The 11,576-nt window shown below is 39.7% G+C and overlaps 1 non-coding gene across 1 annotated transcript; it reads left to right on the top strand.

Annotated features, from left to right (window-relative positions):
* The first annotated feature begins 11,088 nt into the window (after positions 1–11,088).
* LOC128284570 (small nucleolar RNA R71) lies at positions 11,089–11,194 on the top strand. The gene has a single exon (XR_008274994.1). It is a non-coding gene; the product is annotated as a small nucleolar RNA R71 (small nucleolar RNA).
* The last annotated feature ends 382 nt before the right edge of the window (positions 11,195–11,576 follow it).

The raw sequence follows: 11,576 nt of genomic DNA, 5'->3' as shown, positions 1-11,576 counted from the left end.
CGTAATATGAGTTGATTTTGACAAACTGAAATTGAAATTAAATCAACGTGTCACGAGGCTCAACTCACCTCTCGCAATATGAGTTGATTTTGAAAAACAAAATTAAAAGGCTTAACTCACCTCTCGCAATATGAGTCAATTTAAAACATAAACTAAAAATACCTCAACGTGCCTCGAGGTTCAACTCACCTCTTGCAATATGAGTTGATTTTTTTGACAAACATAAATTGAAATTACCTCAACAGTGTCCGAGGCTCAACTCACCTCTCGCAATATGAGTTGATTTTTTGAAAAGCGTATAAAATTGAAAATACCTCAACGTGCCTCGAGGCTCAACTCACCTCTCGCAATATGAGCTGATTTTGAAAAACATAAATTGAAGAAAACAGAATTGAAATTACCTCAAGATGTCTCCGAGGCTCAACTCACCTCTCGCAATATGAGTTGATTTTGAAAAGCATAAATTGAAAAACGGAATTGAAAATACCTCAAGCGTGCCTCGAGGCTCAACTCACCTCTCGCAATATGAGTTGATTTTTTGAAAAGCATAAATTGAAAATACCTCAACGTGTCTTGAGGCTCGACTCATTTCTCGTAATATGAGTTGAGTTTTGACAAACAGAATTGAGATTACCTCAAGATGCCCCGAGGCTCAACTCACCTCTCGCAATATGAGTTGATTTTGAAAAACGAAATAAAACATCAACATACCAAAACCCGTCAGTCTGGTGGAACTAGGTGTCTTTTCCTTCAATTCAATACAACTATCATCACATCTTCTTGTTCTTTGGAGTACCTATATATGTCACGCATGATGTTATCATGATATGCACATGTTTGTCTTAAATGCCTTTATGCCTACATGATTATGCTATGCGCCTTAGGCATGTTTGTCATATGTCCTTTTCCGTCATGATTTTTGATGATCTGTGTTCATTGCTTCGACTCTTGACTTTCTCTTCAGTACCTGCACCCATCCTCAAGCTTCACGAGTAATCTGTATTTCTCAGATATCACTCTTTTGCCCCTGGTTGAGCTTTGTCCTTGCTTTGAGGCTCTTGTACTTATCAAATTCTCATCCGGGTAATACTCAACATTTGTTTTGTTTGGAGCATGAACTCTTCCACGTTTCTTAATCAAGAATCCTTTTGAGTATGTCTTCTTGCATAGAAATTTTTGAGCTGCTGAAAATGCTTCAAATGCTGTAGTCTTGCTGTTTGACTTGCTTCTTGAATCTTTTTACTCCTTGGGCCCAAACCTGCTTCATTAGGATGCCCTTTCAGGTTTTCATCCTAATTTTTGTTTATCAAGATGCCCTTTTCAAGTTTTCATCTCGATCTTCTTCTCTCTTTTTTTTTTAAGGCGTCATTACTCATTGCCCATCGTGGCTCTATTATCGATGTAGTACGCCCTAATGCTCGGTTAGTATTTTGACCCAAAATCAAGAAATAATCATATTTTGCTCAACCGTTTGCCCCACCGTAACTTTAGAGTCCATTCCACTGTAATTTGGGGATAAAAGGTTGGCACTATCCTTAAACCATTCCACCGCAATTTACGGCTATAGGATCTGTATCTCATCAGAACTCAAGGGTATATGATCGTAATTTGTTCCATCAATCGATATTTTTGATGTAAAATCGAGGAGATAAACTCAATTTGAGCTCAAATATTTCCAACCCTTACACTTGGTAAGCTCTTGAACAACTGGACCGGTTTCGTGTTCTGTACTATTTAGAAGCTTTGAGTAATATGCAAAATTCCTTTTATAAAAGTATGATTATTCCATTAATCATTATTTCAATGCGAAATGCTTGAAAAGGATCGAACTGATGGACAAGAAGAAAATCGGTTAAGAGTATAGCTCGAAACAAACAAGTTGAACAATGAGAGTAAATGCAAGTTTATTGGAAGTCCATTTTGAAAAGAATAAGATAATCAAAGATAAATTTGAAATGGGTAAAATGGAAAGCTAAGTGCCCCAAATATCGCAGCCTGAGCTTCTCTGTACAAACTCCTTTGAGACCATTTTAAGTTCAACATGTGTTTAGGGGATTCAGAGTACTTTGTCGATGCCCCAAGACGTAGCATACTTCTTCACTGTCAGTTCAAGTATAGCAAGACTACCATATGCCCCACCTTTGAACAAGATTTGAGCTGCCTTTTTCAGGTTTTCAACTCAAAACCCCTTTGGTCTCAAGGTGCCCTTTGCGGGTTTTCACCTTGACCTCTCCATTTTCTTTTTCTTTTTTTTTTTTTTTTGCTTTTGAATGAATGAAGGTCACAAGGTGCCCTTTGCGGGTTTTCACCTTGGCCGCTCCTTTTCAAGTATTTCTAGACTGAATCCGAATTTAGGATTGGATTAGTATTCTTTCGGGGAAAGCCTCCTTTACCTCATAAAGTTCTTAAGTATCCATTTCCCTTTGAAATCCTTTCGTATAGAAAGGATCTTCTGCAATACCAAGTTCCTACTATGAAATTCCTTTGGGTGAACCATTTCGCCATAACTCAAAGATCATACACGCTTGACCTTCAAACCCTTTTCTGCAGTCAAGTTTAATGAAGACATTTTACTTCATCCAATTCTTGATTCAATCAAAGCTTGGAGAAAAAGAATCTTAATTTCCATGGACAAAAACACCTCTAATGCCCCAGTGAAGGCCCAGTGAAGGTCCTGGTCAACTTTAATAAGCATAAAGAGTAAAAGGTAGCTTCTTATGCCAATATTTACAAGTCTCGGTCACCTTCTATAACTTTTCTTGATTTTTGTATTTTTCTTTTGGCAGCCTTTGTTGCATTGTGATATGACATTGTACAGTTACGCATTAAAACATGATTCTTTCTGGCATTTGATTTCTTTTTTGTTTTTTTCTTGTCTTTTTTTCTTTTTTTCTTTTTGTTTTTTTCTTTTTTTTTCTTTTTCTTTTCATGACTGTCGACTTTATAATATTGGCATATGAAGCTACATTCATCTTCTTAGTAAAGCAATTGACGGCCACGACGATGATGTCGATTGGAAGCTTTTGACGAGATCATCCTCAGAACATCTATGCCCCATGTATTGAAAAGTTTGTGAAGAGATGAAAGAAGCACGTGAGTCTTGACGTCATAACTGATGCTATTCCCTTCCCATGGTGGACCAACAACATCCGATCCTCATTGATTAGCTTGGCTATTGCAGAACCATTGTCATGTGTTCTCTAGACACCCTTATGGACCTCTTTCGAGATGTTCCTAAGTGCGTCTTAATATGATCGTGCGAAAACATCCTTGAATTCTTGAAAATAACTCAATAGTCTTGCCTTATTTCTGCGGTGGGCTAGGTTTCGATCTTCATCCCTTTCCTAAGCTCACAATGTCACCGACCCTTTGTAAATTAGGGTCATCTTTTGTCTCATTCATCATCTTCACGAGTCGTAAGATAGACACAATCTCATCATCTTCAAGTCCAGAGATCCTTCTAGACACATATCTTACTCCAAAGGGAGTTAGTAACAGTGTCGCTCGTGACATTGATATTTGGGGACCTGCTGTGGGTGCGAAGGCAAATTCTAGAGAATAAATGATTCAAAGGATGATTATTTGTATGAAAGAATAAATAATAAAAGAATCTATAAATAGAATAAAATTTACTCAAAAGGATGCATTTCATTGAAATAAAAACCTTGGACCGAAACCAATTTCTCAAAAGAAATCTTATCACCTCTAGGTCTTAAGGCAATAAGTATGTTTTGAATATTACTCTAGATTAGCTTTAAAAGTACACAGATCTCTTCCACTGTCCCATTATTCAAAACACTCCCAAGTACGTGAAATTTGGGTACGAATTAGAAGTATAGTGGCTTCCTATTCCCACCACATGGGTTTCTGGCTCTTTTTTCTTCATGGGTGCTGCCCTTTTGAGCTCTCAGGGCATTCCATCTTTCCATTTTTGATGGCATTCTCTATAAGTTCCCCGGATATCACAATGTTCGCAAAGTCTTTCGTAGCACTTCCTACCAACTTGTCATAGAATGGTGCTCTCAGAGTATTGATGAAAAGGACTGTTATCTCAGTCTTAGCCAATGGTGGTTCTACTTGAGCCGAGATATCTCTCCACCTTTGAGCATATTGCCTAAAGGTTTCGCTGGTTTCTTTTCCATCCTTTGTAGAGTCATTCGATCGGGCACCATGTCGACACATACTTGTACTTGTTCACAAAATATCGATGCTAAGTCCTTCCAAGATCGAATCTTTTCTCTACTAAGTTGATTGTACCATCAAGAGTGACCTGTTAGACTATCTTGAAAGCAATGTATGAGTAGTTTATCCTCGTTCACATAACCAGTCATTTTTCGGCAAAACATGACCAGATGCGCCTTTGGACATCTTGTCCCATCATACTTCTCAAAATCAGGCACTTTAAACTTCGAGGGCAAAATCAGATCAGGTACCAAACTGAGTTCTTTGGCACCTAGTGCGGAGAAGACTTCAGTACCTTCTATCGCTTTGAGTCTTTCCTCTAGACCCCTATATTTTGCGTCATGGTTATCCGATTTCAACTTGGCTACCTCTGCTGGGTCATCCAGATCTGGGACTAGTGGATCAGCAGGACTAGTTCCTAGGTTTGACGCGAATATTCCTTGCCCCAAATTAGTAGGAGGAGCAGGTGGCATAGGTCGATGTTCCAATCCAGTGGGTTCCCCTTGAGTATACTCTCTCGTGTTGTATATGCGGCGGTGGAGTGAATCACGGGGATAGAGTGGATCCCGATCGTGATGAATTCTTGATCGAGACTCCTCAATGTCGTGGGCTCGCATGGGTCCTTTTCCTTTAACTAGAGTGACATCATCTCCATCATCTTGGCCATTTGATCTCTTTGCTCAAGTAATTCCTCTCGAGATCTCACCATTAGGTCTCTCGTCTCTTATTGTGATTTGGCCATTGCTCTTGTAATTTTTTTGAGCCTTTTCCATCCTTTCAATTCTCTCATTGAATTCACTTCCATCACTCTAGCTTGTCGTAGCGTTTTATCCGATGACGTGGTTCCATCTTGTGGTATTACAACTGCGAATTATATATTTTGTCTTCAAATGACCGAGTATGGGATATGCAATGTATGGATGAATGCATGAATGAATGCACGAATGTCAAAATGAATGTCAGTCATGAATGAATATGCAAAAATTTGGTTTTAATTTCAAGATATCCCCTATTTAGGCATTTCCTTAATCAAAGGAGTATAATACAACGTTTCGGTCACTCGTATAATTGACTCCTCCATTAGAAACCCGTTTTTGGCAACCAATCTCTAATCAACACCTTCCTAACAAGATGCCTTTGATGCATGATGAAAAATAAAAATACAGACAAATGACCTTGGTTAGCGCAACACATATAAACAGAGAAAAACTGTGGAAAATCTAACAAATTAAGCTACTTGGTCCAGTGGACTCGATTCCCTTGCTTAGAAAGCACAAATGTAAAAGAAATAGAAGGTAATATGTGCTTTTCCCATGTACTTATTTCGGTGACTACTAAACGAGCGGAGGTTCGGCATGGATCTAATTGGGTGGCTCGTATGGTTCACTATATGCGGTTTTGGTTCTAGACAGGTACTCGAATTGCTCATACTATCATCTGCTAAGATTAGCACGAAGCCTCAGTCATAACCCATCACAGGCTCACGAGTTCAATTCGAGGGATTACATTTACTTATGCCTATGCGGAGGGACAAGTTAACTCACGAAAGCATAAGTCATATGTAACCCGAAAGTATTCACTAGCCTGTGCGGAGGGACGAGTTAACTCACGAAGGCATAGCGTTTACTTTCACTTAAACGAACAGAGCCCGGGTATAGAGCTCATGTTATGCAAAGATGTATGTGCACGGTGTGTGCGGAGAAACTCATAAACCTTTACGTTTTACTTAAAGAAACTAAACCAAAATTAAAACCATAAAAATTGAAAACTGAAAAACAACCAAATAAGCAAGTTAGAAGAAATATTTACAGTATGATACAAATGCATGAATTTTGAAAACGAGATTTTCGAATCACGACCAAATATTTACTTTGAATAAGGAAATTTGAAAATTTTGACAAAATGTGTTTAATTCCAGACACGACTCTCAAAAAGGCGGTCCCCAGTGGAGTCGCCAGCTGTAGCGACGTAAAAATTTTAGCTTAGCTTGGTCGCTAATTGTGGCGATTTATTAAAAAAGTTTGAAATCTGATGTTTAATTTTTTTGAAATAAACAGGGAGTCGCCACCGATCCTTTTTCCTAGGTGTGATCGGACACCTAAACATGATATGAGAGCTTTTCAAGAGAACAATGCAATCATTTAGGGATTTTTCTGATAGTGAAATGAATAACCCCCACACTTAAGATGTATATTGCCCTCAATGTACAAAGATAAATATAAGAATATAAAAATAAGATAGGGAGAGGAGTGAAACTTCCTGAGTGATGAATGAATTTCCTTGAATTGGAGTTTTGGAGAATAATCGGCGTTAGGGTGGAGGAGGATACTCCGTCGGTGGTAGAGGTTCATTAGTCCATAAGTCCTGCGCCACAAGAATATTATATCTAGTGGTGGCTATGGTCATGGTCAAGCAGGACATGGCAATCGTGGAGAACCTTTCCCGGTGGAGTTTTTAGTTCCTATGTGATGATGAGCTTTGGAGCTTTTTATAACTGTGATAGCATCAGGAACTCTTTTAGAAAATATATAAGGAAAAATGATTACTCAGTAGGTAATAGTCGGAATTCAAAATTGTTAAATAAAAATTATAGATCCTAATAAAAATAAGATGAAAGAAAAATAAAAAGTAGTCTTAAAATAAAATAAAAGTAAAAACATAAAATAATAAATGAAAGTTTTTAAACATCTTCATCGCTAGATGGTTCGCGAGGTGGGGATGGCGATGAGATGTGGAGGTGCTGACAGAACTGCCATAGAGTAGCATCATTGTTGTCAAATCATTGAAAACACTGCTGCTTGAATCGAGTGAGGCATTTAGAAATGTCAGCATATGAAGCCGCCGCATGAACTGGACGAGAGGGTGGTGGTGGCTGAGACAGTGGGTCCTCGTGCTGTGGAGGGACATCATCAGTAATGTTCTCGGGGGCCTCCTCCTCAGTAGATTGGACGAGACGATATTCAGGAGGGTAGGTTCCTCGGCACTTTTCGATCATTCTTATACTTAGCATGCTCGAGATACCTTGTGGAGACATTTGGCTAATGAGGGTCAAGGATGATTCCTAGGCTGCGGTGTTGAGGAGCCCGAAGTGTCAAGCCAATCGAGAAACATAGGGGCCAATGGAGATGACCCCCTTCCTATGCTGCTCCGTCTAGTGTTGAATGGCGAGGGCAATGAAATAGGCAAGGTCGATGACGTGCCTGTGCAACATACACTATAGAAAGTAGGCGTCGTGAGTGTTGACGACACTAGTGCTCTCTCGCCTTCCTGTTAATGTGTGAGCCAAAATGGCGTGTAGGTATCTAAGAGATGGAGGGAGAGCTGATGCCTTGGAGTGGCTACGATTATAGGTGGCTGAACCTGGTACTAGTGCGTCCCAGCACCGTGAAGGAGAACGATGGATATGGCGGTTGAGAGTATCTAAGTCATTCTCCTCCTTGAACTCCTTCGTATATAAGCCCAGTGCAGTACCGAATTCTAGGACGCTGAGCTGGCGGACTAATCTGCCTAGCCAAAATTGCACCGTGCCGGAATCATTGTAGTTCGTCATTACAATCTAAAGATGAAACGTTGAGCATAGTTTCATCATGAGCTCGAGATATGTTAGCTCGATGATCCCAAAAAAAATTTCCCAAGGATTGGTGGTTAGGAGGGCCTGAATTGCATCAGCCAACTGAACTTGTTCTCATCAGAGCCCGGTCGATGCAAAGAATTTCATAATTAGAGGTTGGGCCCGGAGTATTTGGAAAAGTTCTTCTTGAGGCCCAATAGGGAATTGCAGGAAAGGGTGGAAAATTTCCGCGGTTGGACCCGAGGAAGATGACACTCCTTTCTTTTTCTTTGAAACAGGGACAACGGTCTTCTTTCCTCGTGAAGACGACATTGTATACCTGCAATATAAAGAATAATGATAGTAGGTAAACGAATTTGAAAAGGAAAAAGCCATAAATTTGAACTAACGATTTCAGCCAAAATTACTAATACTAAGCAAACTCAACCAAAATAATCAATTTGATAACCTAATTTCGTGACATTGGCATGGTAATAGCATGAGAATGAGCATAGTAATGGCATGGGTATGACAAGAGAATGAGGCTTTCTTAATAACGCAGTTCCACATGCAATGTATACTAAGTAACCTATGAATGCAAATTAAATGATAGAATAATGAGCAAAAGTGAAAATAGTACAAGAAAACTGAAGACTATTTTGATAATAAGCATTAGAAATAAGTAAAATAGAAGTGAAAGGAGTAAACAAACGTTAAGAGAGAGAGGTTGAGTGTCAAAAATAGAGTGGGAAGCGGCGCACGGGCGTGGCAGGGAGGGTGTGTGGACTTGCAGCGGCTAGGGTTAGGGTTTTTGGGTGAAGAAGACAATGAATAGTGTAGCCTATTTATAGATTTTGGGGTACACGGCCATGGAACACATCTGACAATTGGCCTACGCCCGTGTTCCTTGGGCGTGTGTGTGCACACGGCCGTGTCGCAGGCCGTGTCTGTCTTCGTTTGCTTCTCCCACGCCCATGTATGTTGGCCCATGCTTGTGTTAATTTAATAGGTTTGACCACGGGTACTTGGCACGGGCGTGTCGCACCCCCGTGTTAATTTGACAGGTTCAGCCACGGGTTCAAGGCACGGGCGTGTTGCACACCAGTGCTATTTTGGCAGGTTCGTCCACGGGCATGTCGCACGGCCGTGGCGATTTGTCAGAGCCCGTGTTGGGGAAATCTTTTCCCTGTTTCCACACGGTAATAAGCATGCCTGTGGGCTTGGCCGTGTCTGTGTGGTAAACCTGTATTCAAGAGCTCCGTTAGTAAGTTAGGTGTTAAACACTAAAATTGAAAGAAGTTAATACAGTTAGTGCTCAGGTTGCCTCCCGAGAAGAACTTATTTATAGTCTAAGCTCGCCTTACCTCTCCATTGAATGGTCATGGTGTTTGAGGAGTTTATACTCCTTATTCCTGCTATCATTCTCATCAAAATAAGGTTTTAAATGGGTGTTGTTTACCTTAAAAGTGCCGAACTTGGGATGACTTACCTCGACTGTATCGAATGGGAAAATGCTAAGTACCGTAAGAGGGATTTCTTCATTCGGTTTGGTAGTGACAATGTGAGGTTCTGCGGCATCTAATAATACTTTATCTCCAACCTTAAGTTGATTTGGGAAGGTATTGAGCTCGTTCTGGCGTAGTTTTGGTTTATCGTGTGTTTTTGGTTTATGCGTCCGCCATTCATCTAGCTCCTCGATTTGTAGCCTTCGATCTTCATGAATAGGTCCTCTACTACTACTTGAGAATGGCTCATGTACTTCCTTCAGGCTCATTTCCTACAAAGTAGGTTGGACCATATTGTTAGTTTTAGTAGAATGGTTTAGACGATCACCTTCAATTTCCGATGTATTGCCAGAATTGCGAGCTTGAATGGTGATTGTTTCATCTCCGACACGGAGTGTGAGCTCACCCGTGCCAACATCAATAATCATTTTAGCAGTTGCTAAAAAGGGCCATCCTAAAATCAAAAGAGTGTTGCTATCCTCCTCTATGTCTAGAACAATGAAGTCAACGGGAAATATTAATTTATCGATTTTAACTAGCACATCTTCAATAATACCCCTAGGAAATCTTATAGTTTTATTTGCTAATTGAATGCTCATCCTAGTCTGTTTGGGCTTCCCAAGACCTAATTGTTTGAACATTTTGTAGGGCATGACGTTAATACTAGCCCTTAAATCAACTAATGCATTATTAACATCTAAACTACCAATTAAGCAATGAATCGTAAAACTCTCTAGATCTTTTAGTTTGTTAGGTAGTTTATTCTGTAGAATAGCTGAGCAATCTGCGTTTAGCTCCACACGCGACGCCTCGTCCAACTTCTATTTATTTGCTAAAAGTTTCTTTAAAAATTTCATTGCATTTGGCATTTGCAATAAAGCTTCAATAAATGGTAAGTTAATATATAATTTTTTTAAGAGTTTAAGGAATTTACCAAATTGTTCATCTGAGCAGTCTTTCCTTGTCGCGTTGGGGTATGGCACACGAGGTTTATATTCAACATTCAATGATTTGTTTTTATTATGACCTACCTCACCTTGATTTATGCTCACCACAGTTTCTTGCCTCGGTTCTGGCTCAGGCTCAACGAATCCTTCTTCATCTTGAACATTAATCGCGTTGAGTTGTTCCCTTAGGTTGGGTTCAGTATTACTTGGCAAGCTACCTTATGGTCGTTCGGAGATTAGTTTGGAAAGTTGGCCTATCTGAGTTTCGAGCCCTTGGATCGACGCTTGTTGATTTTTAAATGCTGTCTCGGTGTTCTGGAAACAGGTTTTTGACACCGAGATAAATTTAGATAGCATCTCTTCAAGGTTCAGTTTTTTTTTCCTGTTGATAGGGTGGTTATTGAAAGCCCAGAGGATGTTGTGGTCTTTGATTTCCTTGGCCGCCCCACGAGAAATTGGGATTGTTCCTCTAATCTGCATTATAAGTGTTACTATATGAATTATTTTGGGGTCTAGAGTTATTGTTACCCATATATTGGACTTTTTCCTCCTCGATGCTAGGGTTAAAGAGTTGATACTGTGTGCATGCTTCTCCTCCATTTGTCTCGCACCTCATTACTGGATGTACCTGAGTAGAACCAAGTAAACCATCAATCTTTTTATTTAGAAGTTTTACCTGGTTTGACAGCATAGTAACCGAATCAACGTTATAAACGTCTGCTATTTTAGTTGGCTTAGTCCTCATGACTTGCCACTGATAGTTATTCAGTGAATCTCTTCAATAAATTCGTAAGCCTCTTCAGGTGTTTTGTTTTTGATGGTTCGCTCGGCTGCTGCATCAACCATTTGCCTTGTCGAGGGGTTCATACCATTGTAGAATGTTTGAACTTGCAACCATAGAGGTAGTCCATGGTGAGGACACCTTTGCAGTAGGTCCTTATATCTCTCCCATGCATCGTAAAGAGTTTCTAAGTCCATCTACACAAACGAAGAGATATTATTACGTAATTTGGCTGTTTTAGCCGGCGAAAAATATTTTAATAGAAATTTTTCAGTCATTTATTCCCAAGTAGTAATTGACCCTCGTGGTAACGAGTTCAATCACTGTTTAGCTTTGTTCCTCAATGAAAAAAGGAATAACCGAAGACGAATGGCATCATCAGAAACGCCATTAATTTTAAATGTATCGCAGAATTCTAGGAAATTTGCCAAGTGGGTGTTTGGATCTTCATCCTATAAACCATCAAACTGAACAAATTGCTGTATCATTTGAATAGTGTTAGGTTTTAGTTCAAAATTATTTGCAGCAATAGTAGGCCTAACTATACTTGACTCAGTTCCTGTTAAAGTAGGTTTAGCATAATCATACATAGTACGAGGAGCAGGATTTTG

The sequence above is a fragment of the Gossypium arboreum genome, chromosome 11 (assembly GCF_025698485.1).
Source record: "Gossypium arboreum isolate Shixiya-1 chromosome 11, ASM2569848v2, whole genome shotgun sequence".
Taxonomy (NCBI): Eukaryota; Viridiplantae; Streptophyta; class Magnoliopsida; order Malvales; family Malvaceae; genus Gossypium; species Gossypium arboreum.
This window is presented reverse-complemented; position numbering and strand designations above follow the sequence as displayed.